The sequence below is a fragment of the Arachis hypogaea genome, chromosome 14, assembly GCF_003086295.3.
Source record: "Arachis hypogaea cultivar Tifrunner chromosome 14, arahy.Tifrunner.gnm2.J5K5, whole genome shotgun sequence".
NCBI classification, from domain to species: Eukaryota; Viridiplantae; Streptophyta; class Magnoliopsida; order Fabales; family Fabaceae; genus Arachis; species Arachis hypogaea.
The window spans coordinates 22,382,104-22,409,997 of NC_092049.1; the positions used below are offsets into that span (position 1 = coordinate 22,382,104).

Here is a 27,894-nt window from a genome sequence, read left to right on the forward strand (position 1 = left end):
GAGGATTGAGAGATTAGGCCCTAAACACCAAGCGGTTAGAGTGTAAATACATCCAGTGAGGGGTTCAATCACTTAATTCTATGATTACATCTCTTATATTGTATCTTCTTGCAAGTTGTTGAATTGAATTTTGAGAATTTCAAATAAAATCTTTGGATGTGGATCTTATTGCTATATTTGCTTTGTCTTAGCCCTAAGCTTTATTTTGGATTGATTGAGATTCTTTTGTTTATTTTTGCCAAACTCAATAGAAACCATAGTGTAGATATAGATAGATAGCATTTAGTATAGTTGCATACATATAGTTAGTTGCATTTAATAAATTGCTTACCCTCTTTACCCTTCTCCTTTGATTGTGATTAGCATGAGGACATGCTATTGTTTAAGTGTGGGAGAATTGATGAGTCCATACTTTCCGGTATATTTTGGTTTGATTTAAGTGGATTTCATCATATAAACCCACATTTATTCATCCAAATAGCATGCTTTTGTGTTTTCTCTCTAGATTGTGCCTAAATGTAAAAACATGCTATTTTGTGCTTAAATTAGTGATTTTAATCCCACTTTTATGCCATTCGATGCCATGACATGTTTGTTGAGTAATTTTAGGTCCTAAAGGCAAGTTTGGCAAGGCAAAACTGGAAGGAAGCATGTACAAAGGGAGAAAACATGAAGAAAATAAAGGAGAAGCACACATTGGAGTGTGTGTGCGCACAACCCCTGTGCGTACGCACAAGAGCCACAAAACCATGTGTGCATACGCACACACCTGTGCGTACGCACACGTCCTAGCGCGTGACTTATTTATTGCAAATCGCTGGGGGCGATTTTTGGGCCTCCAGGGCCCAATTTTGGGACTTTCTGAAGCTGATTGAGTGCTATATGAAGGAAGGCCTCACTCCATGTGAAGGGGGCGGAGAAATTAGGGTTAGATTTTAGTCATGCAGTTCATTTTCTAGAGAGAGAAGCTCCCCCTTCTCTCTAGAATTAGGTTAGGTTTAGTTTAATTTCCTTTAATTTCATCATTTAATTCTTGTTTTAGTGTAGTTTCATTTATGTTTCTATGCTTTCTTATCTATATCTTCTTCATCTCTTTTGTTAATTTCTCTTTTGTGTCACTTTTCATTTTATGAACACTCTTGTATTTCTTTAATTTTCAATTAATGCAATGTATGTTTTATGTTCATTTATTGCTTTCTTTAGTTGTTGTTATGATTTTCTTGCTTTGGTAGTTTTAGATTTTATTTTAATACAATTTAATTTTTTTTTCATGCACACCAAGTGTTTGATGAAATGCTTGGCTTAGTCTTTACTTAGTTTTTCTCCACTCTTGGCTTAGAATTGATGACTTTGGTGATCCTTGAGTCATTGATGTCCATTCTTGTTTGATATATTATAGTAGTTAGTTGATTTGGTCTCCCTTGACTCTATGTGACCCCTTAGTGTTGACATAGGACTTAGAGATTGAAATTAACTATGCCTATTTGACTTATCTTCGATGTAAGGTTGACTAAGTAGGATTAACTCTTCATAATAATCATATGTTTGTGGTTAATGACTAGGATAGGTAGCCTTAGACTTCAATTACTTGCCAAGAGATTTTTTGCATTTTAAGTTTCCTTTCCTTGCGTTTAATTGCTTTGACTTTTATTGCTTTGACTATTAATTCCTTGCATGTTTATTTAATTGATTTGATGTCTAATTTCATGCATGTTTAATTTTCACACTCTTGGTTGAGAAATTCGGTGTTTGGGTGGAATTGAATTGTGGATGTCCATTCCGCATTGTGTGAGAATGATTAATTGGTTTGGTTTCTGTTGACGCTAGTCTTTCACTAAGTAATTAGTGAGTTGACTAGGACTTATGGATTGAGATCAATTACACCTTTTGACTAATTTCCAAGGAGGATTGACTGATTTGGATTGATTCCACATAATTGCCATGTTTGTGGTCCACAACTAGGATAGAAACTTAGATTACCCACTTTTTGCCAAGAGTCCTTTAATTGCTTTCTTTTCAATTCCTTGCATGATCATTTACTTTCTTGCTATTTACATTCCTCACATCTCTTGCCATCCCATGCTCTCTCATAGCCAATAATTGTACACTTAATTGCAACTCCTAAGGAAGACGATCCGGGAGCTAAATACTATCGGTTATAATTTTTTTTGTATTGTGACTATCTTTAGGAATTAAATTGGATGTTGGGAGTTAGTTGTTGATTTGGCTATACTTACAACGAAGTGATCTAATTATTAGAGAAAATCCGAATCAACACCAATTCCCAACTCATCACTTCTCTTGAAGATAAAGTTTATGATCCTGATCAACCCAGCATGGAGGAGGTGAATTACATGGGAGAAGCCTATAGAAACACTTACAACCCTTCATGGAGGAACCATCCTAATCTTTCATGGAAAGATTAACAGAAACTCAGCAAGGTTTCAATCAAGATGGTAGGAGCCAGAATAGGTTCAACAACAGACCACCATTCCCATCTTCTCAAGGGAATATGGAGACTTCTAAGTAGAGCCTTTCTGACTTAGCCACTCTAGTTTCTAGCCTCACTAAGACCACTGATAAACCACTATTTTATGGTTTATAATGTGTTTAATTGTGTGGTTTTATCATGATCTTTACCCACTTATTCATATGATTAGCATGCATTTATATTTCCTTCTTAAAATTATTACATGATTGAAAACTTGCTTCCTAGAGACTTTTAATTATGTATTTTAATTCTCCTTTATTCCATTCGATGCCATGATCTGTGTGTTAAGTGTTTCAGGCTTTATAGGGCATGAATGAGTTGGAGATTGGAAAGGAAGCTTGCAAAAATGGAAGGAACACAAGAAATTAAGGAGATGACCAGCGAGAAGTGACGCGGCCGCATGGCTCACGCGACCGTGTGGAAGAGAGGAAATCGCAGTGACGTGGCCGCATGGCTCACGCGACCACGCGGATTGGAATAGCACAAGTGACACAGAGGCGTGAACGACGCACCCGCGTGGCAAAGCAAAACGCCGCATGACGCGTCCGCATGAATGACGCGATCGCGTGACATGAGCGATGTGCATAATCTGCAGAATTCGCTGGGGGCGATTTTGGGCCCTGTTTTGACCCAGTTTTCGGCCTGAAAAAGCAGACTAGAGCCAGAGGACATGCAGAAACCAAAAACAATATTCATTCTACACAGTTTTAGTTTTTAGATCTAGTTTTACTCCTCCTCTAGGTTTTCTCTCTACACATTCATAGTTCTTAGGATTTTTATTTTCTATTGCTCTTTGCACTGGGATATTGAGAAGAGTTATTACCTCATCAAGACTTCGTCATTCTAGTTCGTTTTCTTTACTTGGCTTTACTCTTCCACGTCCTTTAATTTACTCAATTTTACTATTGGATTATTTTAGAATTTATTAATACAAGAGTTACTTTTATTTTTAATTGATTCCTTTGAGTTTTATTTATCATGTCTTTCTTTAATTCCCTTTCCTATGTTATGAGTTCTACATTCACAATGAGTGAGTAGTTCCCTAACTTGATGGGGAGTTGATTGAAAGGAACCCTTGAGTTAGAATGTTCAAAGGAGAGATTGTAATTGGGTTTATTGTTGCATGGCTCTCTAGTCACTAACGCCAATCCTTTCAAGTAAGCGGATTGGGACTTGTGAGTAGAAACATCATTCCAACGAGTTTAACTTTTCCTTATTTAGTAAGGGATAACTAAACAGAACGACCTTCAATTATCAATTAATCTTGAGAGTACTGCAACAAGAATAGGGCTTCCAACTAATCTACTCCCAGTCAAGGCCTTTATTTAAATTACTTAATTTTCCCAATTTAATTTCCTGTTTATTCAACTCAACTCTTTTTGAAAACATCTGATTAATAAAATAGCACATCTTTCTGTAACTCGTTGGGAGACGACCTGGGATTCATACTCCCAGTATTTTAATTTTAATTTTTGTGACAACCCTTCTAAATTGATAAGCGGATTTCTGGTTGATTAAGAACTATACTTGCAACGCATATCTTATAACAATTCTTAATTAGCCAATTTTCGCCCCGTCAATTTTTGGCGCTGTTGCCGGGAAGTTGCAATAGAGTGCTAAAGTTATTAATTGGAATTTATTTATTTGCATTTTATTTTATCTTGCTACTATGAGCTGCTTGTTTCTTTCGTTAGATGATGCGTTCACTTCCTGATCCAAACTTGCTAGTATTCGATCCTGAGATTGAAAGAACTATTTCACGAATAAGGCAAGCTCGGCGTCGGTTAGTCCTCTCTGAGGGCGGATCCGAAACGTCACTTGAGAAAGAAACCAGCCCCCGTTCTACTGATTTGGTTGATTTACGTGCAGGTAACATGGCAGCAGCTAGGAGAGTTACTATCTAGGAGGCTGGAGCCCCTGATTTTACAATGCAACCATTTCAAGCGCATCACCCAGCGGTGGCTACAGACTTTGAAATAAAGACCGCACTGCTCAATTTGATGCCCAAGTTTCATGGCTTGCCTGCTCAAGAGCCTATCAAGCACCTGAGAGATTTTCAAGCAGCCTGTTCTACTGTCAGGCGTGATGGTGCAGATGAAACTTCAATTTTGCTGAAAGTTTTTCCGTTTTCTCTTGAGGGGAAGGCAAGAGAGTGGTACTACACTCAACCAGCAGCAACTGTATCCAACTGGGATACACTGAGAAGAGAATTCTTGGAAAAATTCTTTCCAGCTGAAGTTACTGATAAACTGAGGAAAGACATTTCCATGATTGTTCAGGATGAATCTGAGACTCTCTATGAATACTGGGAGCGCTTCAATAATCTTCTGAAAGCATGCCCCCACCATATGATTGACAAGATAGTGTTACTCGGTTACGTCACACAGGGCATGAGGCCCCAAGATAAGACCACATTGGAAAGTGCTAGCAATGGGTCTATGAAAAAGTACAAGACCACTGATGAGGCATGGCAATTGATCAGCGACTTAGCTAAATCTACTCAAAATCACAGGCAGAAACAAGGTCGTTCAAAAGCCGTTGCAGAAGTATCCTTTAGCAGAGAGACTGCTGCTCTGACTCAGAGTATCTGTGAAATGACCAACTTGCTGAAGCAGATGCAATTGAATCAACAACAAGTTCAGCAAGCTCAACCTTCTCCACCACAGCAAGGCCAACAGTTAGTCCCACAGAGAGTTTGCGGAATCTGGGCTGATTATAGCCACTATACTGATGAATGTCCGCAGCTCCAGCAGGAAGACAACACCGTGACAGCCACTCATAACTTCTATGACCGCCCCAACCAAGGGTACAATCAAGGTGGCAATTACAACCATGGATGGCAGGACAATTCTAACCAGAATTGGAGGGACAACAACAACAACAGAGGAGGCAGAGACAATCAAGGAAATCAGAGGTGGAATAATAACAACAACAGGCAGCAGAACCAGAACCAGCCTTACAGAGCACCTCACCTGAGACAATCCCAAGGACCACAGAATACCCAACAGCAGACCTCTCAAATTACTTATCCTTCCTCATCTTCTAATGATGATTTACTACAATCCATTGATCGGAGACAACAGACCATGGAAAATAACATTAATGCCACTCTAAATGGTCTGAATGCTACTCTGAAAGCTCTTGTCTCACAGATTGGATCAATGAATAACTTCAATAACCAGCCTTTGAGCTCTAGTGGAATTCCCTCTCAACCATTACCCAATCCCAAGGGTGGCATTAATACCATCACCCTGAGGTTCGAAACCACACTGCAGGAGAGGAATCAGGAGGAGCTAAGCCTACCAGAACACGCCTCAGCTGAAGAGGTAGTGGAAATAGAAGATGCTGAAGAGGAAGAGGACATACAGGACATAGCTGAAAAAGAAGTTCAACCACAGGAGGAAGCACCACAGGGCGCAGATACTGCAGAAGACACCACTTCTATTCCATTTCCACAACTTGCAAGGAAGCCCAAGAAGCAGCTGGAACCTGATCCCAAAATGGTAGAGATATTCAAAAAGGTTGAGGTAACTGTTCCTCTTTTTGATGTTATTCAACAGGTACCTAAATATGCAAAGCTTCTAAAAGATTTACGTATACATAAAGACAAAATTAATGAATTAGAAACTATTCCTTTAGGTAGTTCCATATCTGCTTTAATGGGAGGTTTACCTGAAAAGTGTAGTGACCCAGGTCCTTGTATAGTTAATTGTACTATTGGTGGTGTGATAATTTCTAACTGCATGTGTGATTTAGGAGCATGTGTGAGTATAATGCCTTTGTCTATATATGATATTTTGAGGCTCCCTCCCTTAAAAAGGTCGGCAGCTCGTTTTGTGTTAGCAGATAAGAGCATTATTACAGTGGTTGGAGTTGCTGAAGATGTATTAGTGGGCATTAAGGGACTCACATTCCCCACTGATTTTTATATTCTGGAGATGCCCCAAAATGACTCAGAGAAGCCATCATCAATCCTACTTGGAAGACCCTTCCTGAAGATATCAAAGTTCAAATTGGATGCTTTTTCAGGAACATACTCTTTTGAAATAGATGGCCGATTAGTAAGTTTCAACCTAAATGGAGTTATGAAGGACCCTCCAGAAGATCATTCTATCTTCCAGTGTGACATCATAGATGAAACTGTAGCTGAAGTTCACCAAGAGGAGTTAGAGGAGAAGCACACAGGACAAGGTCCAAGTGTTGGGACATTCTCAGAGGACAATGACAGTGCTTTACCATTGTTACTAGCTCCAGACAACCCAGAGCCTGACCATGATCAAAAGTTAGACTTGAAACCTCTTCCTCCACACCTCAAATATGCTTACCTTGAGGACAAGCAACAGTGTCCAGTTATCATTGCAAGGGAACTCACTTCTCAACAAGAAGAGCAGTTACTTAGTGTGTTGAGGAGGCACAAGAAGGCAATTAGGTGGAGTTTGGCAGATATAGTAAGCATCAACCCTCAAGTATGTGAGCACTGAATATTTTTAGAAGAGGGAGCAAGGCCCGTTCGTCAACCCCAGAGAAGACTGAACCCCACTATCTTAGAGGTTGTCAAAAAAGAAGTGACTAGACTAATGGAGGCAGATATCATCTATCCCATCTTAGACAGTGAATGGGTAAGCCCAGTACAAGTAGTGCCAAAGAAGTCTGGAGTCACTACAGTAAAGAATGAGCATGGAAAGCTCATAGCAACCAGAGTACAGAACGCTTGGAGGGTCTACATTTACTACAAACGCCTCAACTAAGCAACCCGTAAGGATCACTATCCTCTTCCATTCATTGATCAAATGCTGGATCGCCTGTCAGGTAAATCACATTATTGTTTTCTAGATGGTTACACATGTTATTTCTAGATTCATATAGCTCCTGAGGATCAGGAAAAGACTACTTTTACATGTCCTTTTGGGACTTATGCTTACAAGAGAATGCCCTTTGGCTTGTGCAATGCACCAGCTACCTTCCAAAGGTGCATGATGAGCCTTTTCTCTGATCTTATTGAGGACTGTATGGAAGTTTTTATGGATGATTTTAGTGTTTATGGCGATTCCTTTAGCCTTTGCTTAGATGGATTATCTAGAGTATTAGATAGATGTGTCAGTACAAACCTTGTATTAAATTTTGAAAAATGTCATTTTATGGTTAAACAAGGGATTGTACTAGGACATGTTGTGTCTAATACTGGCATTTCTGTAGATCCAGCAATGGTGGATGTTATTTCTAGTTTACCTTACCCCTCTTCTGTGAGGGAAGTCCGCTCGTTCCTTGGCCATGCAGGTTTTTACAGGAGATTCATTAAGGACTTCAGTAAGGTAGCACTTCCCTTATTCAGACTACTGCAGAAGGATATTGAGTTTGAGTTCAGTGAAGATTTGATGAGCGGATAATTTATACGCTTTTTGACAATGTTTTTAGTATGTTTTTAGTAGGATCTAGTTACTTTTAGGGATGTTTTTAATAGATTTTGTGTTAAATTCACATTTCTGGACTTTACTATGAGTTTGTGTATTTTTCTGTGATTTCAGGTATTTTCTGGCTGAAATTGAGGGACTTGAGCAGAAATCAGATTCAGAGGTTGAAAAAGGACTGCTGATGCTGTTGGATTCTGACCTCCCTGCACTCAAAGTGAATTTTCTGGAGCTACAGAACTCGAAATGGCGCACTTCCAATTGCTTTGGAAAGTAGACATCCAGGGCTTTCCAGCAATATATAATAGTCCATACTTTGGCCAAGAATTGACGACGTAAACTGGCGTTCAACGCCAGCTTTCTACCCAAATCTGGCGTCCAGCGCCAGAAAAGGATCCAAAACCAGAGTTGAACGCCCAAACTGGCACAAAAACTGGCGTTCAACTCCACAAATAGCCTCTGCACGTGCAACACTTAAGCTCAGCCCAAACACACACCAAGTGGGCCCCGGAAGTGGATTTATACATCAAATACTTACTCATGTAAACCCTAGTAGCTAGTTTATTATAAATAGGACCTCTTACTATTGTATTAGGCATCCTGGATTGTATTTTGATCCTGTGATCTCGTTTAGGGGGCTGGCCATCTCGGCCATGCCTGGACCTTCACTTATGTATTTTCATACGGTAGAGTTTCTACACTCCATAGATTAAGGTGTGGAGCTCTGCTGTTCCTCAAAGATTAATGCAAAGTACTACTGTTTTCTATTCAATTCTTCTTATTTCGCTTCTAAGATATCCATTCGCACCCAAGAACGTGATGAAGGTGATGATTATGTGTGACGCTCATCATCCTTCTCCCTTATGAACGCGTGCCTGACAAACACTTCTGTTCTACATGAATTAAGCTAGAATGAGTATCTCTTAGATCTCCTAACCAGAATCTTCGTGGCGTAAGCTAGAATGATGGCGGCATTCAAGAGAATCCGGAAAGTCTAAACCTTGTCTGTGGTATTCCGAGTAGGATTCAATGATTGAATGACTGTGACGAGCTCCTAACTCGCGATTGCAGGGCGTTAGTGACAGACGCAAAAGGATAGTAAATCCTATTCCAGCATGATCGAGAACCGACAGATGAATAGCCGTGCCGTGACAGGGTGCGTGAGCATATTATTCACTAAGAGGATAAGATGAAGCCATTGACAAGGGTGATGCCTCCAGACGATTAGTCGTGCCGTGACAGGGCATTGGATCATTTTCCCGAGAGATGACCGAAAGTAGCCATTGACAGTGGTGATGTATCACATAAAGCCAGCCATGGAAAGGAGTGAGACTTATTGGATGAAGATAGCAGGAAAGCAGAGGTTCAGAGGAACGAAAAGCATCTCCATTCGCTTATCTGAAATTCCTACCAATGATTTACATAAGTATCTCTATCCCTATTTTATTATATAATATTCGAAAACACCATTATCACTTTATATCTGCCTGACTGAGATTTACAAGGTGACCATAGCTTGCTTCATACCAACAATCTCCGTGGGATTCGACCCTTACTCACGTAAGGTATTACTTGGACGACCCAGTGCACTTGCTGGTTAGTTGTATCGAAGTTGTGACAATTATGAATTAAGATCAGAGCACCAAGCTTTGGAGCCATTACCAGGATTTGTTCGAGCCTGGAGATCACAATTTCGTGCACCAAGTTTTTGGCGCCGTTGCCGGGGATTGTTCGAGTTTGGACAACTGACGGTTCATCTTGTTGCTCAGATTAGGTAATTTTCTCTTTATTTTATTTTCAAAAATTTTTCAAAAACTTTTTCAAAAAATTTTTCTTTGTTTTCGTTTTTCTTCAAATAAATTTTCGAAAAAAAAATGTTTTCAAAAATAAATTATTCTATGGCTTCAAAATTTTTAAGAATGAATTCTAGTGTTTCATGAAGCATGATTGAAGCCTGGCTGGCTGTAAAGCCATGTCTCAATCCTTATACCCAAGAGAAGAGCTTCTTTATCTTTCTTAGCCAATTGGCTGTTGAATGTAAGGAATGTCAGGCGTGTCATGTCTGAGTTACATACTAAAGCTTGGCTGGCTATTAAGCCATGCCTGACCCTTTGATTGGAGCTTTAGAGCATAAGATTCCTGGAATTCATATTGAAAATTTTGGAATCCTTATTTTTCTTTTCCAAAATAGTTTTTCGAAAAATATAAAATAAAAATCCAAAAAAATTAGAAAATCATAAAAATCAAAAATATTTTGTATTTCTTGTTTGAGTCTTGAGTCATATCATAAGTTTGGTATCACTTGCATATGCATCTTGCATTTTTTCGAAAATATCATGCATTCATAGTGTTCTTCATGATCTTCAAGTTGTTCTTGGTAAGTCTTCTTGTTTGGTGTCTTTTCATGTTTATCATATGCATTCTTGAATTCTTAGTGCGTAAGCATTAAAGAATTCTAAGTTTGGTGTCTTGCATGTTTTCTTTGCATTAAAAATTTTTCAAAAAAATATGTTCTTGATGTTCATCATGATCTTCATAGTGTTCTTGGTGTTCATCTTGACATTCATAGCATTCTTGCATGCATTCATTGTTTTGATCTAAAAATTTCATGCATTGCATAATTTTCATGTTTTCATAAAAATTCAAAAAATCAAAAAAATATCTTTCCCTTTTTCTCTCATCAAATTCGAAAATTTGAGTTGACTTTTTCAAAAATTTTTAAAATCAAATTGTTTCTCATGAGTCAAATCAAATTTTCAATTTGAAAATCTTATCTTTTTCAAAATCTTTTTCAAAAATCAAATCTTTTTCAAAATTCTTAGTTATTTTCGAAAATTCCAAAAATATTTTTCAAAAATATTTTTCTTATTTTTATATCAAATTTTCGAAAATAACATAATCAATTAATGTTTTGATTCAAAAATTTGAAGTTTGTTACTTGCTTGTTAAGAAAGATTCAAACTTTAAGTTCTAGAATCATATCTTATGATTTCTTGTGAATCAAGTCATTAATTGTGATTTTAAAAATCAAATCTTTTTCAAAACTAATTTCTATCATATCTTTTCAAAAATATCTTCTCATCTTATCTTTTTCAAAAATTTGATTTTCAAAATATCTTTTCTAACTTCCTAACTTCTTATCTTTTCAAAATTTGTTTCAACTAACTAACTAACTTTTTGTTTGTTTCTTAACTTTTTCAAAACTACCTAACTAACTCTCTCTCTCTAATTTTCGAAAATATCTTCCCTCTTTTTCAAAAATTTCTTTTTAATTAACTAATTAATTTTATTTTTTATTTTTGATTTCAAAAATTTTCGAAAATTACTAACATTTTTCAAAAACCATTTTCGAAAATCACTAACTCTTTTTCAAAAATATTTTCGAAAATTCTCTCTCTCCCATCTTATTCTATTTATTCATTCATATCCTAACATCTCATCTCACATCTCTAGCCTCCTCACAGTTGTGTTTCTTCCATTATATTACATTCTTTATCTCCCCCTTTTCTTCCACTTACAAAGGGATCCCTATACTGTGGTATAAAGGATCTCCATTATTATTATTATTTTTCTGTGCCTTCTTCTTTGTCATATGAGCAGGAGCAAGGATAAGAACATTCTTGTGGAAGCAGATCCAGAACCTGAAAGGACTCTGAAGAGAAAATTAAGAGAAACTAAATTACAACAATCCAGAGATAACCTTTCAGAAATTTTCGAACAGGAAGAGGAGATGGAAGCCGAAAATAATAATAATATAAGGAAGATGCTTGGTGACTTTACTGCACCTAATTCCAATTTACATGGAAGAAGCATCTCCATTCCTGCCATTGGAGCAAACAATTTTGAGCTGAAACCTCAATTAGTTTCTCTGATGCAGCAGAACTGCAAGTTTCATGGACTTCCATTTGAAGATCCTTTTCAGTTCTTAACTGAATTCTTGCAGATATGTGATACTGTTAAGACTAATGGAGTAGATCCTGAAGTCTACAGGCTCATGCTTTTCCCTTTTGCTGTAAGAGACAGAGCTAGATTATGGTTGGATTCTCAACCCAAAGACAGCCTGAACTCTTGGGATAAGCTGGTCACGGCTTTCTTAGCCAAGTACTTTCCTCCTCAAAAGCTGAGCAAGCTTAGAGCTGATGTTCAAACCTTCAGACAGAAAGAAGGTGAATCCCTCTATGAAGCTTGGGAAAGATACAAATAGTTGACCAAAAATTGTCCTTCTGACATGCTTTCAGAATGGACCATCCTGGATATATTCTATGATGGTTTATCTGAGCTATCAAAGATGTCACTGGACACTTCTGCAGGTGGATCCATTCACCTAAAGAAAACGCCTGCAGAAGCTCAAGAACTCATTGACATGGTTGCTAATAACCAGTTCATGTACACTTCTGAAAGGAATCCTGTGAGTAATGGGACGCCTATGAAGAAGGGAGTTCTTGAAGTTGATACTCTGAATGCCATATTGGCACAGAATAAAATATTGACTCAGCAAGTCAATATGATCTCTCAGAGTCTGCATGGAATGCAAGCTGCATCCAACAGTACTCAAGAGGCATCTTCTGAAGAAGAAGCTTATGATCCTGAGAACCCTGCAATAGCAGAGGTAAATTACTTAGGTGAACCTTATGGAAACACCTATAACTCAACATGGAGAAATCATCCAAATTTCTCATGGAAGGATCAAAAGCCCCAACAAGGCTTTAATAATGGTGGAAGAAACAGGTTTAGCAATAGCAAGCCTTTTCCATCATCCACTCAGCAACAGACAGAGAACTCTGAACAAAATGCTTCTAATTTAGCAAATCTAGTCTCTGATCTATCTAAGGCCACTGTAAGTTTCATGAATGAAACAAGGTCTTCCATTAGAAATTTGGAAGCACAAGTGGGCCAGCTGAGTAAAAGGATCACTGAAATCCCTCCTAGTACTCTCCCAAGCAATACAGAAGAGAACCCAAAAGGAGAGTGCAAGGCCATTGACATAAGCACCATGGCCGAACCTGTGAGGAGAGGAGAAGACGTGAATCCCAAGGAGGAAGACCTCCTGAGACGTCCAGTGATCAATAAGGAGCTTCCCTCTGAGAAACCAAAGGACTCTGAGGCTCATCTAGAGACCATAGAGATTCCATTGAACCTCCTTATGCCCTTCATGAGCTCTGATGAGTATTCCTCTTCTGAAGAGAATGAGGATGTCACTGAAGAGCAAACTGCCAAGTTTCTTGGTGCAATCATGAAGCTGAATGCCAAATTATTTGGCATTGATGCTTGGGAAGTTGAACCTCCCTTGTTCATCAATGAACTAAGTGATCTGGATCAACTGACATTGCCTCAGAAGAGACAGAATCCTGGAAAGTTCATAATCCCTTGTACCATAGGCACCATGATCTTTAAGGCTCTGTGTGACCTTGGTTCAGGGATAAACCTCATGCCCCTCTCTGTAATAGAGAAACTGGGAATCTATGGGGTGCAAGCTGCTAAAATCTCACTAGAGATGGCAGACAGCTCAAGAAAACAGGCTTATGGACAAGTAAAAGATGTATTAGTAAAGGTTGAGGGCCTTTACATACCTACTGATTTCATAGTCCTGGATACTGGAAAGGAAGAGGATGAATCCATCATCCTAGGAAGACCTTTCCTGGCCACTACAAGAGCTGTGATTGATGTTGACAGAGGTGAAATAGTCCTTCAATGGAATGAGGACTCCCTTGTATTTAAAACTCAAGGATCTCCCTCTGCAACCATGAAGAGGAAGCATGAAAAGCTTCTCTCAAAGCAGAGTCAACCAGAGCCCCCACAGTCAAACTCTAAGTTTGGTGTTGGAGAGTCTCATCTGCACATCTGTGAGGCTCCATGAGAGCCCACTGTCAAGCTATTGACATTAAAGAAGCGCTTGTTGGGAGGCAACCCAATGTTTATCTAATTCTTATTTTTATTGTTTTTCATGTTTTCTTAGGTTCATGATCATGAGGAGTCACAAAATAAATATAAAAATTGAAAACGGAATCAAAAACAGCAGAAGAAAAATCACACCCTGGAGGAGCATCTGTCTGGCGTTCAAACGCCAGAACAGAGCATAGTTCTGGCGCTGAACGCCCAGAATGGGAGCATCCTGGCGCTGAACGCCCAGAACAAGCATGGTTCTGGCGTTCAACGCCAGAAATGGCAGCAAAGGGGCGTTGAACGCCCAAAATGGGCACCAACCTGGCGCTGAACGCCCAGAGTTGTGTGCAAGGGCATTTTACATGCCTAAATTGGTGCAGGGATGTAAATGCCTTGACACCTCAGGATCTGTGGACCCCACAGTATCCCAACCTACCTCCACTCACTCTCTTCTCTCTTCTCAATCATCCTCTATTCCCAATAAACACTCTTCCCTATTAACTCTTTACCACTCACATCCAAACACCCACTTTCCTTCAAAATTCAACATCTCTTTCCCACCCAATCCCACCCATATGGCCGAATACACATCTCCCTCCATCTCCTCCATATCTTCTTCTTATTCTTCTATTCTTTCTTCTTTTGCTCGAGGGCGAGCAACATTCTAAGTTTGGTGTGGTAAAAAGCATAGCTTTTTTGTTTTTTCCATAACCATTGATGGCACCTAAGGCCAGAGAAGCCTCTAGAAAGAGGAAAGGGAAGACAAAAGCTTCCATCAAGGGTCTATAGCTCAGTGGTAGAACATTTGACTGCAAATCAAGAGATTCCTGAGATACCTCAGGGGATACATTTTCTTCCACACAATTATTGGAAGCAACTAAGGGTGGAACATCAAGAGCACTCCATCATCCTTCATGAAATCAGAGAAGATCTAAAAGCAATGAAGGAGGAGCAGCAAAGACAAGGAAGAGACATAGAAGAGTTCAAGGACATCACTAAGGTGGACTCATTCCTTGTTCTTATTTCTTCTGTTTTTCGTTTTCTATGTTATGTGCTTATCTGTGTTTGTGTCTTCATTACATGATCATTAGTAGTTAGTAACTCTGTCTTAAAGATATGAATGTCCTATGAATCCATCACCTCTCTTAAAATAAAAACTGTTTTAATTTAAAAGAACAAGAAGTACATAAGTCTCGAATTTATCCTTGAACTTAGTTTAATCATATTGATGTGGTGACAATGCTTCTTGTTTTCTGAATGTATGCTTGAACAGTGCATATGTCTTTTGAAGTTGTTGTTTAAGAATGTTAAATATGTTGGCTCTTGAAAGAATGATGACTAGGAGACAAGTTATTTGATAATCTGAAAAATCATAAAAATGATTCTTGAAGCAAGAAAAAGCAGCAAAGAACAAAGCTTGCAGAAAAAAAAATTGGCGAAAAAAAAAATATAGAAAGAAAAAGAAAAAGCAAGCAGAAAAAGCCAAAGCTCTTAAAACCAAGAGGCAAGAGCAAAAAGCCAATAACCCTTAAAACCAAAAGGCAAGGGAAATAAAAAGGATCCCAAGGCTTTGAGCATCAGTGGATAGGAGGGCCTAAAGGAATAAAATCCTGGTCTAAGCGGCTAAACCAAGCTGTCCCTAACCATGTGCTTGTGGCGTGTAGGTGTCAAGTGAAAACTTGAGACTGAGCGGTTAAAGTCAAGGTCCAAAGCAAAAAAAGAGTGTGCTTAAGAACCCTGGACACCTCTAATTGGGGACTTTAGCAAAGCTGAGTCACAATCTGAAAGGGTTCACCCAATTATATGTCTGTGGCATTTATGTATCCGGTGGTAATAATGGAAAACAAAGTGCTTAGGGCCACGGCCAAGACTCATAAAGAAGCTGTGTTCAAGAATCATCATACTGAACTAAGAGAGTCAATAACACTATTCGAAATCTGAAGTTCCTATAGATGCCAATCATTCTGAACCTCAATGGATAAAGTGAGATGCCAAAACTATTCAAGAGGCAAAAAACTATAAGTCCCGCTCATATGATTGAAGCTCTGTTTCATTGATAGTTTGGAATTTATAGTATATTCTATTCTTTTTATCCTATTTTGATTTTCATTTGCTTGGGGACAAGCAACAATTTAAGTTTGGTGTTGTGATGAGCGGATAATTTATACGCTTTTTGACATTGTTTTTAGTATGTTTTTAGTAGGATCTAGTTACTTTTAGGGATGTTTTTAATAGATTTTGTGTTAAATTCACATTTCTGGACTTTACTATGAGTTTGTGTATTTTTCTATGATTTCAGGTATTTTCTGGCTGAAATTGAGGGACTTGAGCAGAAATCAGATTCAGAGGTTGCAAAAGGACTGCTGATGCTGTTGGATTCTGACCTCCCTACACTCAAAGTGAATTTTTCTGGAGCTACAGAACTCGAAATGGCGCGCTTCCAATTGCGTTGGAAAGTAGACATCCAGGGCTTTCCAGCAATATATAATAGTCCATACTTTGGCCAAGAATTGACGACGTAAACTGGCGTTCAACGCCAGCTTTCTACCCAAATCTGGCGTCCAGCGCCAGAAAAGGATCCAAAACCAGAGTTGAACGCCCAAACTGGCACAAAAACTGGTGTTCAACTCCACAAATGGCCTCTGCACGTGCAACACTTAAGCTCAGCCCAAACACACACCAAGTGGGCCCCGGAAGTGGATTTATACATCAAATACTTACTCATGTAAACCCTAGTAGCTAGTTTATTATAAATAGGACCTCTTACTATTGTATTAGGCATCCTGGATTGTATTTTGATCCTGTGATCTCGTTTAGGGGGCTGGCCATCTCGGCCATGCCTGGACGTTCACTTATGTATTTTCATACGGTAGAGTTTCTACACTCCATAGATTAAGGTGTGGAGCTCTGCTGTTCCTCAAAGATTAATGCAAAGTACTACTGTTTTCTATTCAATTCTTCTTATTTCGCTTCTAAGATATCCATTCGCACCCAAGAACGTGATGAAGGTGATGATTATGTGTGACGCTCATCATCCTTCTCCCTTATGAACGCGTGCCTGACAAACACTTCTGTTCTACATGAATTAAGCTAGAATGAGTATCTCTTAGATCTCCTAACCAGAATCTTCGTGGCGTAAGCTAGAATGATGGCGGCATTCAAGAGAATCCGGAAAGTCTAAACCTTGTCTGTGGTATTCCGAGTAGGATTCAATGATTGAATGACTGTGACGAGCTCCTAACTCGCGATTGCAGGGCGTTAGTGACAGACGCAAAAGGATAGTAAATCCTATTCCAGCATGATCGAGAACCGACAGATGAATAGCCGTGCCGTGACAGGGTGCGTGAGCATATTATTCACTAAGAGGATAAGATGAAGCCATTGACAAGGGTGATGCCTCCAGACGATTAGCCGTGCCGTGACAGGGCATTGGATCATTTTCCCGAGAGATGACCGAAAGTAGCCATTGACAGTGGTGATGTATCACATAAAGCCAGCCATGGAAAGGAGTGAGACTGATTGGATGAAGATAGCAGGAAAGCAGAGGTTCAGAGGAACGAAAAGCATCTCCATTCGCTTATCTGAAATTCCTACCAATGATTTATATAAGTATCTCTATCCCTATTTTATTATATAATATTCGAAAACACCATTATCACTTTATATCTGCCTGACTGAGATTTACAAGGTGACCATAGCTTGCTTCATACCAACAATCTCCGTGGGATTCGACCCTTACTCACGTAAGGTATTACTTGGACGACCCAGTGCACTTGCTGGTTAGTTGTATCGAAGTTGTGACAATTATGAATTAAGATCAGAGCACCAAGCTTTGGAGCCATTACCAGGATTTGTTCGAGCCTGGAGATCACAATTTCGTGCACCAAGATTGCAAACAAGCGTTTGATAAGCTGAAGACCGCCCTGACTCAAGCTCCAATTGTGAGAGGACCAGACTGGAGCCAGCCATTTGAAATAATGTGCGACGCTTCCAACCATGCAGTAGGAGCAGCATTGGCTCAGCGTGAAGGTAAGGATCATTTTGTTATTGCTTATGCGTCTAAAACTCTAGATGCATCACAGTCCAATTACACTACTATTGAGAAAGAGCTTCTTGCTATTGTTTTTGCTCTGGATAAATTCCGAGCCTATTTACTTGGTACGAAGGTAGTAGTGTACTCAGACCACGCAGCTCTAAAGTATCTATTAGCTAAAAAGGAGTCCAAACCAAGGCTTATATGTTGGATACTGCTATTACAAGAATTTGATTTAGAAATTAAGGATAGGAGTGGTAACCAAAATTTAGTGGCAGACCATTTGAGTCGCCTTGAGCACATTTTAGATGACCCCACTTCTATAGCTGATAATTTCCCATTTGATAATCTGTAAGCAGTATCTGATGTAGTCCCTTGGTATGCACTTGTAGCTAATTATCTAGTTAGCCGCACCTTTTCTCCAAACTTTTCTAAGCATCAAAGAGACAAGCTGAAAAGTGAGTCTAAATATTATATATGGGATGACCTATATTTATGGAGATGTGGCGCTGACCAGGTAATTAGACGGTGTGTGCCTCAATCAGAATTCCAATCCATCTTAGAGGCCTGTCACTCATCTGAGAGTGGATGACATTTTGGCCCTCAAAGAACAGCTAGAAAAATCTTAGACTGTGGATTCTGGTGGCCTACACTTTTTAGAGACGCTGCTGAATTTTGTAGATCTTGTTTTCCATGCCAAAAATTTGGTAATATATCCAGGAGAGACGAGATGCCTCAACAAATTATGCTTTTTTGTGAAATTTTTTATGTTTGGGGCATTGACTTCATGGGTCCATTTCCAAATTCTAATGGTTATTTTTATATATTGTTAGCTGTAGATTACGTTTCCAAATGGGTGGAAGCAATTCCTACCCGCACTGATGATGCTAACACTGTTGTTTCCTTTGTGAGAAACCTCATTATTTGTCGCTTTGGATCACCACGACCAATCGTGAGCGATCAAGGCACCCATTTTTGTAACAGGAGACTAACAGGATTAATGAAGAAGCATGGAATTATTCATAAGGTTGCAACAGCATACCATCCTCAGACTAATGGGCAAGCCGAGGTGTCGAACAGAGAGATAAAGCGTATCTTGCAGAAGATAGTCAAACCTCATAGAAGAGACTGGAGCACCAGGCTACAAGATGCACTTTGGGCGTACAGAACCGCATACAAGACACCCATTGGGATGAGTCCTTTCCGCTTAGTCTATGGAAAAGCTTGTCATCTCCCTGTTGAAGTCGAGCACAAAGCCTTTTGGGCAGTAAAGGAGTGCAACATGGGAATTGAGGAAGCCGGAGTTGAAAGGAAATTGCAACTGCAAGAATTGGAAAGCCTTCGCCTAGAAGCTTATGAGAACTCCAGACTATACAAGGAGAAGATGAAGGCTGTACATGATAAGCACATTAAGAGAAAAGAGTTCCAACCTGGGGACTTAGTCCTCCTTTATAAATCTCGACTGGGACTCATGCCAGGCAAGTTGAGATTAAGATGGGATGGTCCATACAGAGTAGAGAAGGCCGAACCGTATGGAGTTTATCACCTAAGCCATCCTTCAAGCTCTGAACTTATCAAGGTTAATGGACATCGTTTAAAGCTGTACCATGGCGAGCAGCTGAAGAAAAACAAGGAGCTCGAGATCTTCCTCTTGGAAGATCCTCACAAAGCCGAAGATTGAGCTAATGGAGCGTCCAACTTACGGACGTTAAAGCAAAGTGCTAGGTGGGAGACAACCCACCATGGTATGATCGTTCTTTTCTTTGTTTTTAGATTTTCTATTTAATAACTCTTCTCTTTATTAGTACATTTCGTGCATCTGCATTTACATACTTTTATTTAAAAAAAATGTTACGCGACGCGACCGCATCATTGACGCGTCCGCGTCATAACGAGATGGGAGAAAATAATAAACGAACAGAGAGTCACGCAGGAGCGTGGCTGGAGGTGTGCCAATGGCACAAATTGCCCCACGCGACCGTGTCGTCGACGCGTCCGCGTCACATGGAAACATTGGCCTCCCATGCGACCGCGTGACCCACGCGGCCGCGTGCCCTGGGATTCGACGTCAAAAGGGTGCACGATCGAAAGTTGTGCTAGAGTGGTGCTGGATTGGTGCTGAACGCACAATCCTTCTCACGTGACCGCGTGACCGACGCGACCGCGTCATATCCTTCTAATGGCCACTCACGCGATCGCATGTCCCACACGATCGCGTCACCCAATATTTAGCAATTAATGATTTTGAACAGAGAGTTGTGCGAGTGCGAGGCTGCCCTCGCGCTAGTAGCATAAAACGGGTCACGTGACCGCGTGACCGACGCGACCGCGTCAATCAGTATAAGCGCAAGTCGCGCGACCGCGTGCCCCACGTGACCGCGTCAATTGCACCGCACAGCTCCCCTGATTTACCACTTATCTTATCTTTTTCTCCTCAAATCCTATTTTCTCTTTTCCCTCCTTATTTCTTCCTCCTCCCTTCTTCCTTCTTCCTTCTTTCTCACTTTTTACACTCTCACTCTCTCTCTCACCCCTATTAACAAGGTTTTCTTTTCTTCTTCTCTCCTTACTTTTCTCTTCTTCTTCCTATTTTTCTATGTTATCTTCTTTTCTTTTCTTTTTACTTTCATTATTCATATTTTCTTCCTTTTTACTTGGTGTTAGAAATTTATTTGAGTCATTATTTCTCATTATATGCTTGTGGATTGTTCTAAATTTGTTTGGCAATTATATATTACTTTTCAAAGGGTTGCTTGCATGTTCAATTTAATACTTTCCATACATTATTTCACCATGCATGCTATGTGTTTGTGAAAACGCCCATATGGCATTATGTACTTTTCTACGTTATTCTATTCTACTATTAAATGCCCAATTTTCACAAAACCCCTTTTATATTTTATTCGTTATAAATAATTGTCAATACAAACGTGATAGTTTGTTACAAGTGATGCTTGATCTATGCTACTCATACCTTTGCCAGCATGCCAATAAACACCTTGCATTCACTTGTCGTCATATGCACTCACTATTTTCCATTAATGACTTTTCACATGTAGTTATGACCATGTGTTAACATCATTTACCTTTAAATATGCATTCATAACCATCCTTTTCCGTTCTCTTCCTTGCTCTATCTCTTTGAATTTAATTTAATTTCTCTTCCCTTTTTCAGAATGGCCACCAAGAAAGAAAAAGAAAAAGCTACTCCCAAATCAACAGCAAGAAGAGGAACAAAAAGAGCATTAGTGGAAAAACCCTCTTCAACTGCGGTTAAACCCTCAACAAAGAGACTTAAGAGGATTATAAAGGTTGATGATAAAGAAAAAGCCTTCCCAGCAAAGGACACTGCGCGATTTCGCAATCGCTATTGTGAGCAGTTGTTCCCCATCCTGGCAGAAAGGAGGTACAACAATGAATACCTTCTTCTCCTCCCAAACCATATTGCTACCTTTGTTGAGCCGCAAATTGCACAAAGACAATGGGGTTTCCTACAGAGACAGCTGAGGCAGGTCAACTTTCTTGGGTAGTCGAGTTCTACTCCAACTTTCACCTGCCAACCCTGCAATCTGTCTTTGTCCGTCAGAAGCAAGTCCCCATTGCAGAAGAGGCCATTCAAAGAGCTCTAGGTCGTCCCCCTATTCCATAAGGTTTGGACGCCTTTCAAGAAGCCGCACTCAAGCGCTAGATGTACCAATTTGACTGGGACGCCGTTCTCAGAGTTATCGCACTACCTGGCAGCCGTTGGATCTACGGATACCATCGTACCCGCCCTAAGGGAATATCGGCTTCAGCACTTACCTTGGAGGCTCGCGTATGGGCACAGATCATGTCCCGTTACGTCTTTCCAAGCACTCACGAGTCCTCCTTCACTGCGGACATGGCCGTTCTACTATGGTGCATCCTTACAGACCAACCTCTGAACCTACCAAGACACATCTGGAATGCCATGGGACACGTACAATTGCGGGCAACTTACCTTTCCCCGCCTTGGTCTCAGATCTTATCTCAGCAGCCGGAGTCTCCTTCCAAGCTGGGGACACCAAAGCCATACTTCTACGGGATGATCAATATGTCCCTAATGGGAAATATATCAGACCCTCAGCAGCCACTACAAGCCAGCCTATTGAACCGGCTGCAGACATCCCTCCTTCAACACCACAAGCACCTACCACAGACCAACTGCTCCATCAGATACTCGAAAGGTTGGATCGGCAGGAACACAAAGCTAAGATGAGAGAGCGCCGATTCACATACCTCAAGGAGCTGATCATGGGAAAATTCAAGGACTCAGACACCCCGGACTCCACTTCCTTTACCAGTACAGGGAGCCATGATGGTCCCGACTGTGGAGATACTGCTACCAGCCCACCCCTGTTCTTAACATATGGCACCAAAGACGGTGCAAAGCCTTAAGTGCAAAGCCTTAATTTCTCTTCCCTAAACACCAATAAATTAGGATATTTATTTAGTTTTTCTTTTATAGAATATGATAAATTGCATAGTAATAGATTAGTTGCATGCATGTTCTACTTGATTGAAAAGACAATAAGTTTCTTCTGAGACTCTATTTTTGGAACAAAATTTCACTAATTTTAATCAAAATTTTTATGTTAAATTTGCTTGAAGTTGTATTTGGAACATGATTTTTGAGCTAAAGAACACACAACCTGTGAGATTTGAGCCTTTATGCATGGTTACATTATTTAACCATAATTATTTTATTCTTGTGTGTTTACTTCTCTATGATTGTAATCTATATTTTGTTTCATCCTATATGTCCAATATTTATTATATTTATATGTTTGCATATGATTGAGGCCATTAATTATTTAGCTCACTTATCCAAATTAAGCCTACCCTTTCAATTACCTTTGTTAGCCACCTTGAGCCTTTAAATCCCATTTGTTCTATATTTTACCACATTACTAGCCTTAACCAGAAAAACAATTATATATCCCAAACTGAATCTTTGGTTAGCTTAAAATAGAATTGTGTGTGCTAATTAAGTATGGGAAATTGTGGGAACAAAAGATAATAAGGGAATGTGTCATGATAATATAATGGAAATTTGGATACCTACTCATGTGAAACTATAAGAATTAAAAATCTATGTGCATTGATAAGCTATGTTTATTTTTATGCTTGTATTGAAAAAAAAATATTCAATAAATAAATAAGGGGACAAAATTACCCCAATGTAAAGTTAAGAATTCAAAGATCAATGCATGTATGATAAAATTAAAATAAAAGTTGATACATGAGTATGGAATGTGAAAAGGAAATTATGGGTAGCTAGGTATGAATGCTAAAGTTATATAGAATATATATATAGGTTATGTTAAAGCTTGGGTTAATTAAAGATTCAGTTTATAAGCTTACTTAGCTATATATGTATCCTTACCATTACCTCAGCCCTATTACAACCTTGAAAAGACCTCATGATGTTTGCATTGGTATATCAAATATTGTTGATTGATTAGGAGAAGAACAAAAATTAGAAAGCATGATTAGAGAAGGATAGAGTGATTGCCCTTTACACTAGAGAGATTAGAGCGTACATACATCATCAGTGAGGGTTCAATGCTTAAAATTCTATGTTCCCTGCTTTCATTAGCTATCTTCTTGCATTTTTATCTATTCTTGCTGTACGAGGATTGAATTAGTGGAATTTGATTTATAATTGTTCTGAAGAGCTTATTTATTATTGATCAAGTGGACAAAAATCATATAGTTGCATTCATATATATAGGTTGCATTGCATTGCATGAGTTTTACATGTTCCTATTCATTTGTTTTATCTCCTTCAACTAAGCATGAGGACATGCTAATGCTTAAGTGTGGGGAGGTTGATAAACCACTATTTTATGGTTTATAATGTGTTTAATTGTGTGGTTTTATCATGATCTTTACCCACTTATTCATATGATTAGCATGCATTTATATTTCCTTCCTAAAATTATTACATGATTGAAAACTTGCTTCCTAGAGACTTTTAATTATGTATTTTAATTCTCCTTTATTCCATTCGATGTCGTGATCTGTGTGTTAAGTTTTTCACGCTTTATAGGGCATGAATGAGTTGGAGATTGGAAAGGAAGCTTGCAAAAATGGAAGGAACACAAGAAATTAAGGAGATGACCAGCGAGAAGTGACGCAGCCGCATGGCTCACGCGACCGCGCGGAAGAGAGAAAATCGCAGTGACACGGCCGCATGGCTCACGCGACCGCGCGGATTGGAATAGCACAAGTGACGCGGAGGCGTGGACGACGCGCCCGCGTGGCAAAGCAAAACGCCGCATGACGCGTCCGCATGAATGACGCGATCGCGTGACATGAGCGATTTGCATAATCTGCAGAATTCGCTGGGGGCGATTTTGGGCCCAGTTTTCGGCCCGAAAAAGCAGACTAGAGCCAGAGGACATGCAGAAACCAAAAACAACATTCATTCTACACAGTCATAGTTCTTAGGATTTTTATTTTAGATCTAGTTTTACTCCTCCTCTAGGTTTTCTCTCTACACATTCATAGTTCTTAGCATTTTTATTTTCTATTGCTCTTTGCACTGGGATATTGAGAAGAGTTATTACCTCATCAAGACTTCGTCATTCTAGTTCGTTTTCTTTACTTGGCTTTACTCTTCCACGTCCTTTAATTTACTCAATTTTACTATTGGATTATTTTAGAATTTATTAATACAAGAGTTACTTTTATTTTTAATTGATTCCCTTGAGTTTTATTTATCATGTCTTTCTTTAATTCCCTTTCCTATGTTATGAGTTCTACATTCACAATGAGCGAGTAGTTCCCTAACTTGATGGGGAGTTGATTGAAAGGAACCCTTGAGTTAGAATGTTCAAAGGAGAGATTGTAATTGGGTTTATTGTTGGATGGCTCTCTAGTCACTAACGCCAATCCTTTCAAGTAAGCGAATTGGGACTTGTGAGTAGAAACATCATTCCAACTTGTTTGACTTTCCCTTATTTAGTAAAGGATAACTAAACAGAACAACCTTCAATTATCAATTAATCTTGAGAGTACTACAACAAGAATAGGGCTTCCAACTAATCTACTCCCAGTCAAGGCCTTTATTTAAATTACTTAATTTTTCCAATTTAATTTCCTGTTTATTCAACTCAACTCTTTTTGAAAACATCTGATTAATAAAATAGCACATCTTTCTGCAACTCGTTGGGAGACGACCTGGGATTCATACTCCCCGTATTTTAATTTTAATTTTTGTGACAACCCTTCTAAATTGATAAGCAGATTTCTGGTTGGTTAAGAACTATACTTGCAACGCATATCTTATAACAATTCTTAATTAGCCAATTTCTGCCACGTCAACCACTCATAGTTTCATTAATGAAACAAGGTCCTCCATTAGAAATTTGGGGGTACAAGTTGGTCAACTGAGCAAGAGGATCCCTAAGATCCCTCCTGACACTTTTTTCCAGTAATACTGAGGTTAATCCTAGAGAAGAGTGCAAGGCCATAACCATGGAGGTTGAGGCCGAATTGGAGGAGACTGGAAAGGCATTAAACGCCAGTGAGGAGGCCCTCACTGAGCGTTCAACGCCCATACACCCAGGGAAGCTGACGTTGAACGCCAGCAAAGACACCCCTACTAGGCGTCCAACACCCATAATACTAGAGGGACTGGCGTTTAACGCCAGTGAGAGCACACCCCTTGAGAGCTTAAAGCCCACTCAAGAACCTTCTATCTCAGAACCAAAAGAAACCATAAAGACCATTAAGGTTTCTTTGAATACACTTCTGCAGTATATGAGTTCTAATGACTACTCATCCTCAAGTGAAGATGAAGACACTAGGGAAGAGCAAGTTGCTCAGCACCTAAGAACTCTCATGAAGCTGAATGCCAAACTGTTTGGTATAAAGCCTTTGGAGGAAGAACCTCCATTGCTTTCCAAGGAGCTCAATGCTTTGGTTCAGCAAGAGCTACCTCAGAAGCTTCCAAACCCTGGATGCTTTCTGATTCTTTGCACCATAGGCACCATGACCTTTGAAAAGGCTCTGTGTGACCTAGGGTCAAGTATAGTAATGGAGAAGCTGGGAATCCAAAAGGAAACAAGGATTACCTTGCATAAGGACTAGATGGTATTCAAGGTCCTTGACCATACCCCCTGACAAGGGAGGCACTTGCATAAAAGATTCATCATCCAAGCATCCTTCCTTGGATGGAACTAACTCAATCCCTCCTAAGACCAAACGTAAGTTTGATGTTGGAAGTACACTATCCACAAAGGAGGAAGGCCCCAAAAGGAAGATACCTAGGGGCTAGAAAAACAAGAATATCCCTACTGAGGGCTTTTCACCATAGAAGATGGTGGTATTCACTTATCTTATCATGGTATTCACCATGGAAGAGGAAAGTGACAAAAAAGGACACCAGCATATTGCTGTAATCCCAACCATGCCTCAGGCAGTGAACAAAATCCTGTCTCTTGAGCGTATTACGCTATTCTATGAGAGCACAGGAAGGAAGCTCCCAGTAAGGAGTGAGGATTTATTCCTCTATCACTATCTTCCTCCTTGAAAAGAGTTGTTCGTCAAGCTAATGACATTAAAGAAGCGCTTATTGGGAGGCAACCCAACCTTACTCAACCATGTTTATTTTCTTTCAGTTGTTAGAGTCATGATCATATGCACCAGTCAAGAGATGGAATTCACAGCAGTGAAAACAGAACACTCTAAAAAGAGTGTTAAAGTTGAACGCCAGCCAGGGTATCCTTGCTGGATGTTCAACACCCCAAGAGGGGAGCATTGCTGGCGTTGAATGCCAGCTAGGGAGCAGCCCCTGGGCATTCAAACGCCAATGCAGAGAAGTAGGGAATTTGGAATTCCCTAACCTCTCAGGGCCAAGAGGTCCCACAGAAGCTCCACCTACCCCACCTTCTTCCCCATTGATCATATTTGCTCGAGGACGAGCAAAACTCTTAAATTTGGTGTTGCAAAAGCTCTGCTTTGTGACTTCTACCACTCTTAAGTATAAAAGAAGAGGATGGAGCAAACTAGAGAGCATGCACATGAGTCTGTGCAGCTGCCTCAACAAAGAGAAAGGAGTGACATAGAAGAGATCAAGCACTACATGGGATCCTCAAGGAGGAGCAATGGCCACCATCATTCAGGTGGATTCATTCTCTTTTACTCATTTCCTGTCATTTTTCTATTTTCTGTCTGTTTATTTATCTGCTCTCTTGTTCTAGTTGTATGATTATTTGCATTGATGTCTTAAAGTTGTAAAATATTTCATATATCTCTCACTTTGCTTAAATAAAAAAAAATTTACCTGAAAAGAATTAAGAGATGCATAAATTTCAAGTTTAAAATAAGATTAATTTAATTAGTTTGATGTGGTGTCATTTTCTTTTGTTTCTTGAATGAATGAAATAAACAATGCATGTTTGAAGTTGAAATCTATGAATGTTGGCTCTTGAAAGAATAAGGAAAAAAGAAAAATATTATTGATAATCTGAAAAATCTGAAAATTGATTCTTGAAGCAAGAAAAAGCAGCAAAAAGAAAAAGAAAAAGCATGTTGCAAAAGAAAAAAAATTTATATGCATGCAAGAAAGAAAAAAATGGTGAAAAAGAAAAAGAAAAGAAAAAGAAAAAAAATCCATTACTACCCAAAAATGCAAGGAAAGGAGGGCAGATTGAAAAAGCCAGTAACCCTTTAAACTAAAAGGCAAGGGTAAAAGGACCCAAAGCTTTGAGCATTAGTGGATAGGAGGGCCCAAAGGAATAAAATCCTTGCCTATGTGGCTAAACCAAGTTGTCCCTAACCATGTGCTTGTGGCATGAAGGTGTCAAGTGAAAAGCTTGAGACTGAGCGATTAAAGTCGTGGTCCAAAGCAAAAGAGTGTGCTTAAGAACTCTGGACACCTCTATCTGGAGACTCTAGCAAAGCTAAGTCACAATATGAAAAGGTTTACCCAGTTAAAGTGTCTGTGGCATGAATGTATCCGGTGGTAATACTGGAAAACAGAGTGCTTAGGGTCACGGCCAAGATTCTGAAAGCTGTGTTCAAGAATCAAAATAAGCTTAACTAGGAAGTCA

At 39.4% G+C, this 27,894-nt stretch overlaps 2 non-coding genes across 2 annotated transcripts; both read right to left on the reverse strand.

Annotated features, from left to right (window-relative positions):
* Positions 1-4,737: 4,737 nt before the first annotated feature.
* Positions 4,738-4,845, reverse strand: LOC112745124 (small nucleolar RNA R71). The gene has a single exon (XR_003173069.1). It is a non-coding gene; the product is annotated as a small nucleolar RNA R71 (small nucleolar RNA).
* Positions 4,846-12,025: 7,180 nt separating this feature from the next.
* LOC112745068 (small nucleolar RNA R71) lies at positions 12,026-12,133 on the reverse strand. Its single transcript, XR_003173015.1, has one exon. It is a non-coding gene; the product is annotated as a small nucleolar RNA R71 (small nucleolar RNA).
* Positions 12,134-27,894: the final 15,761 nt, after the last annotated feature.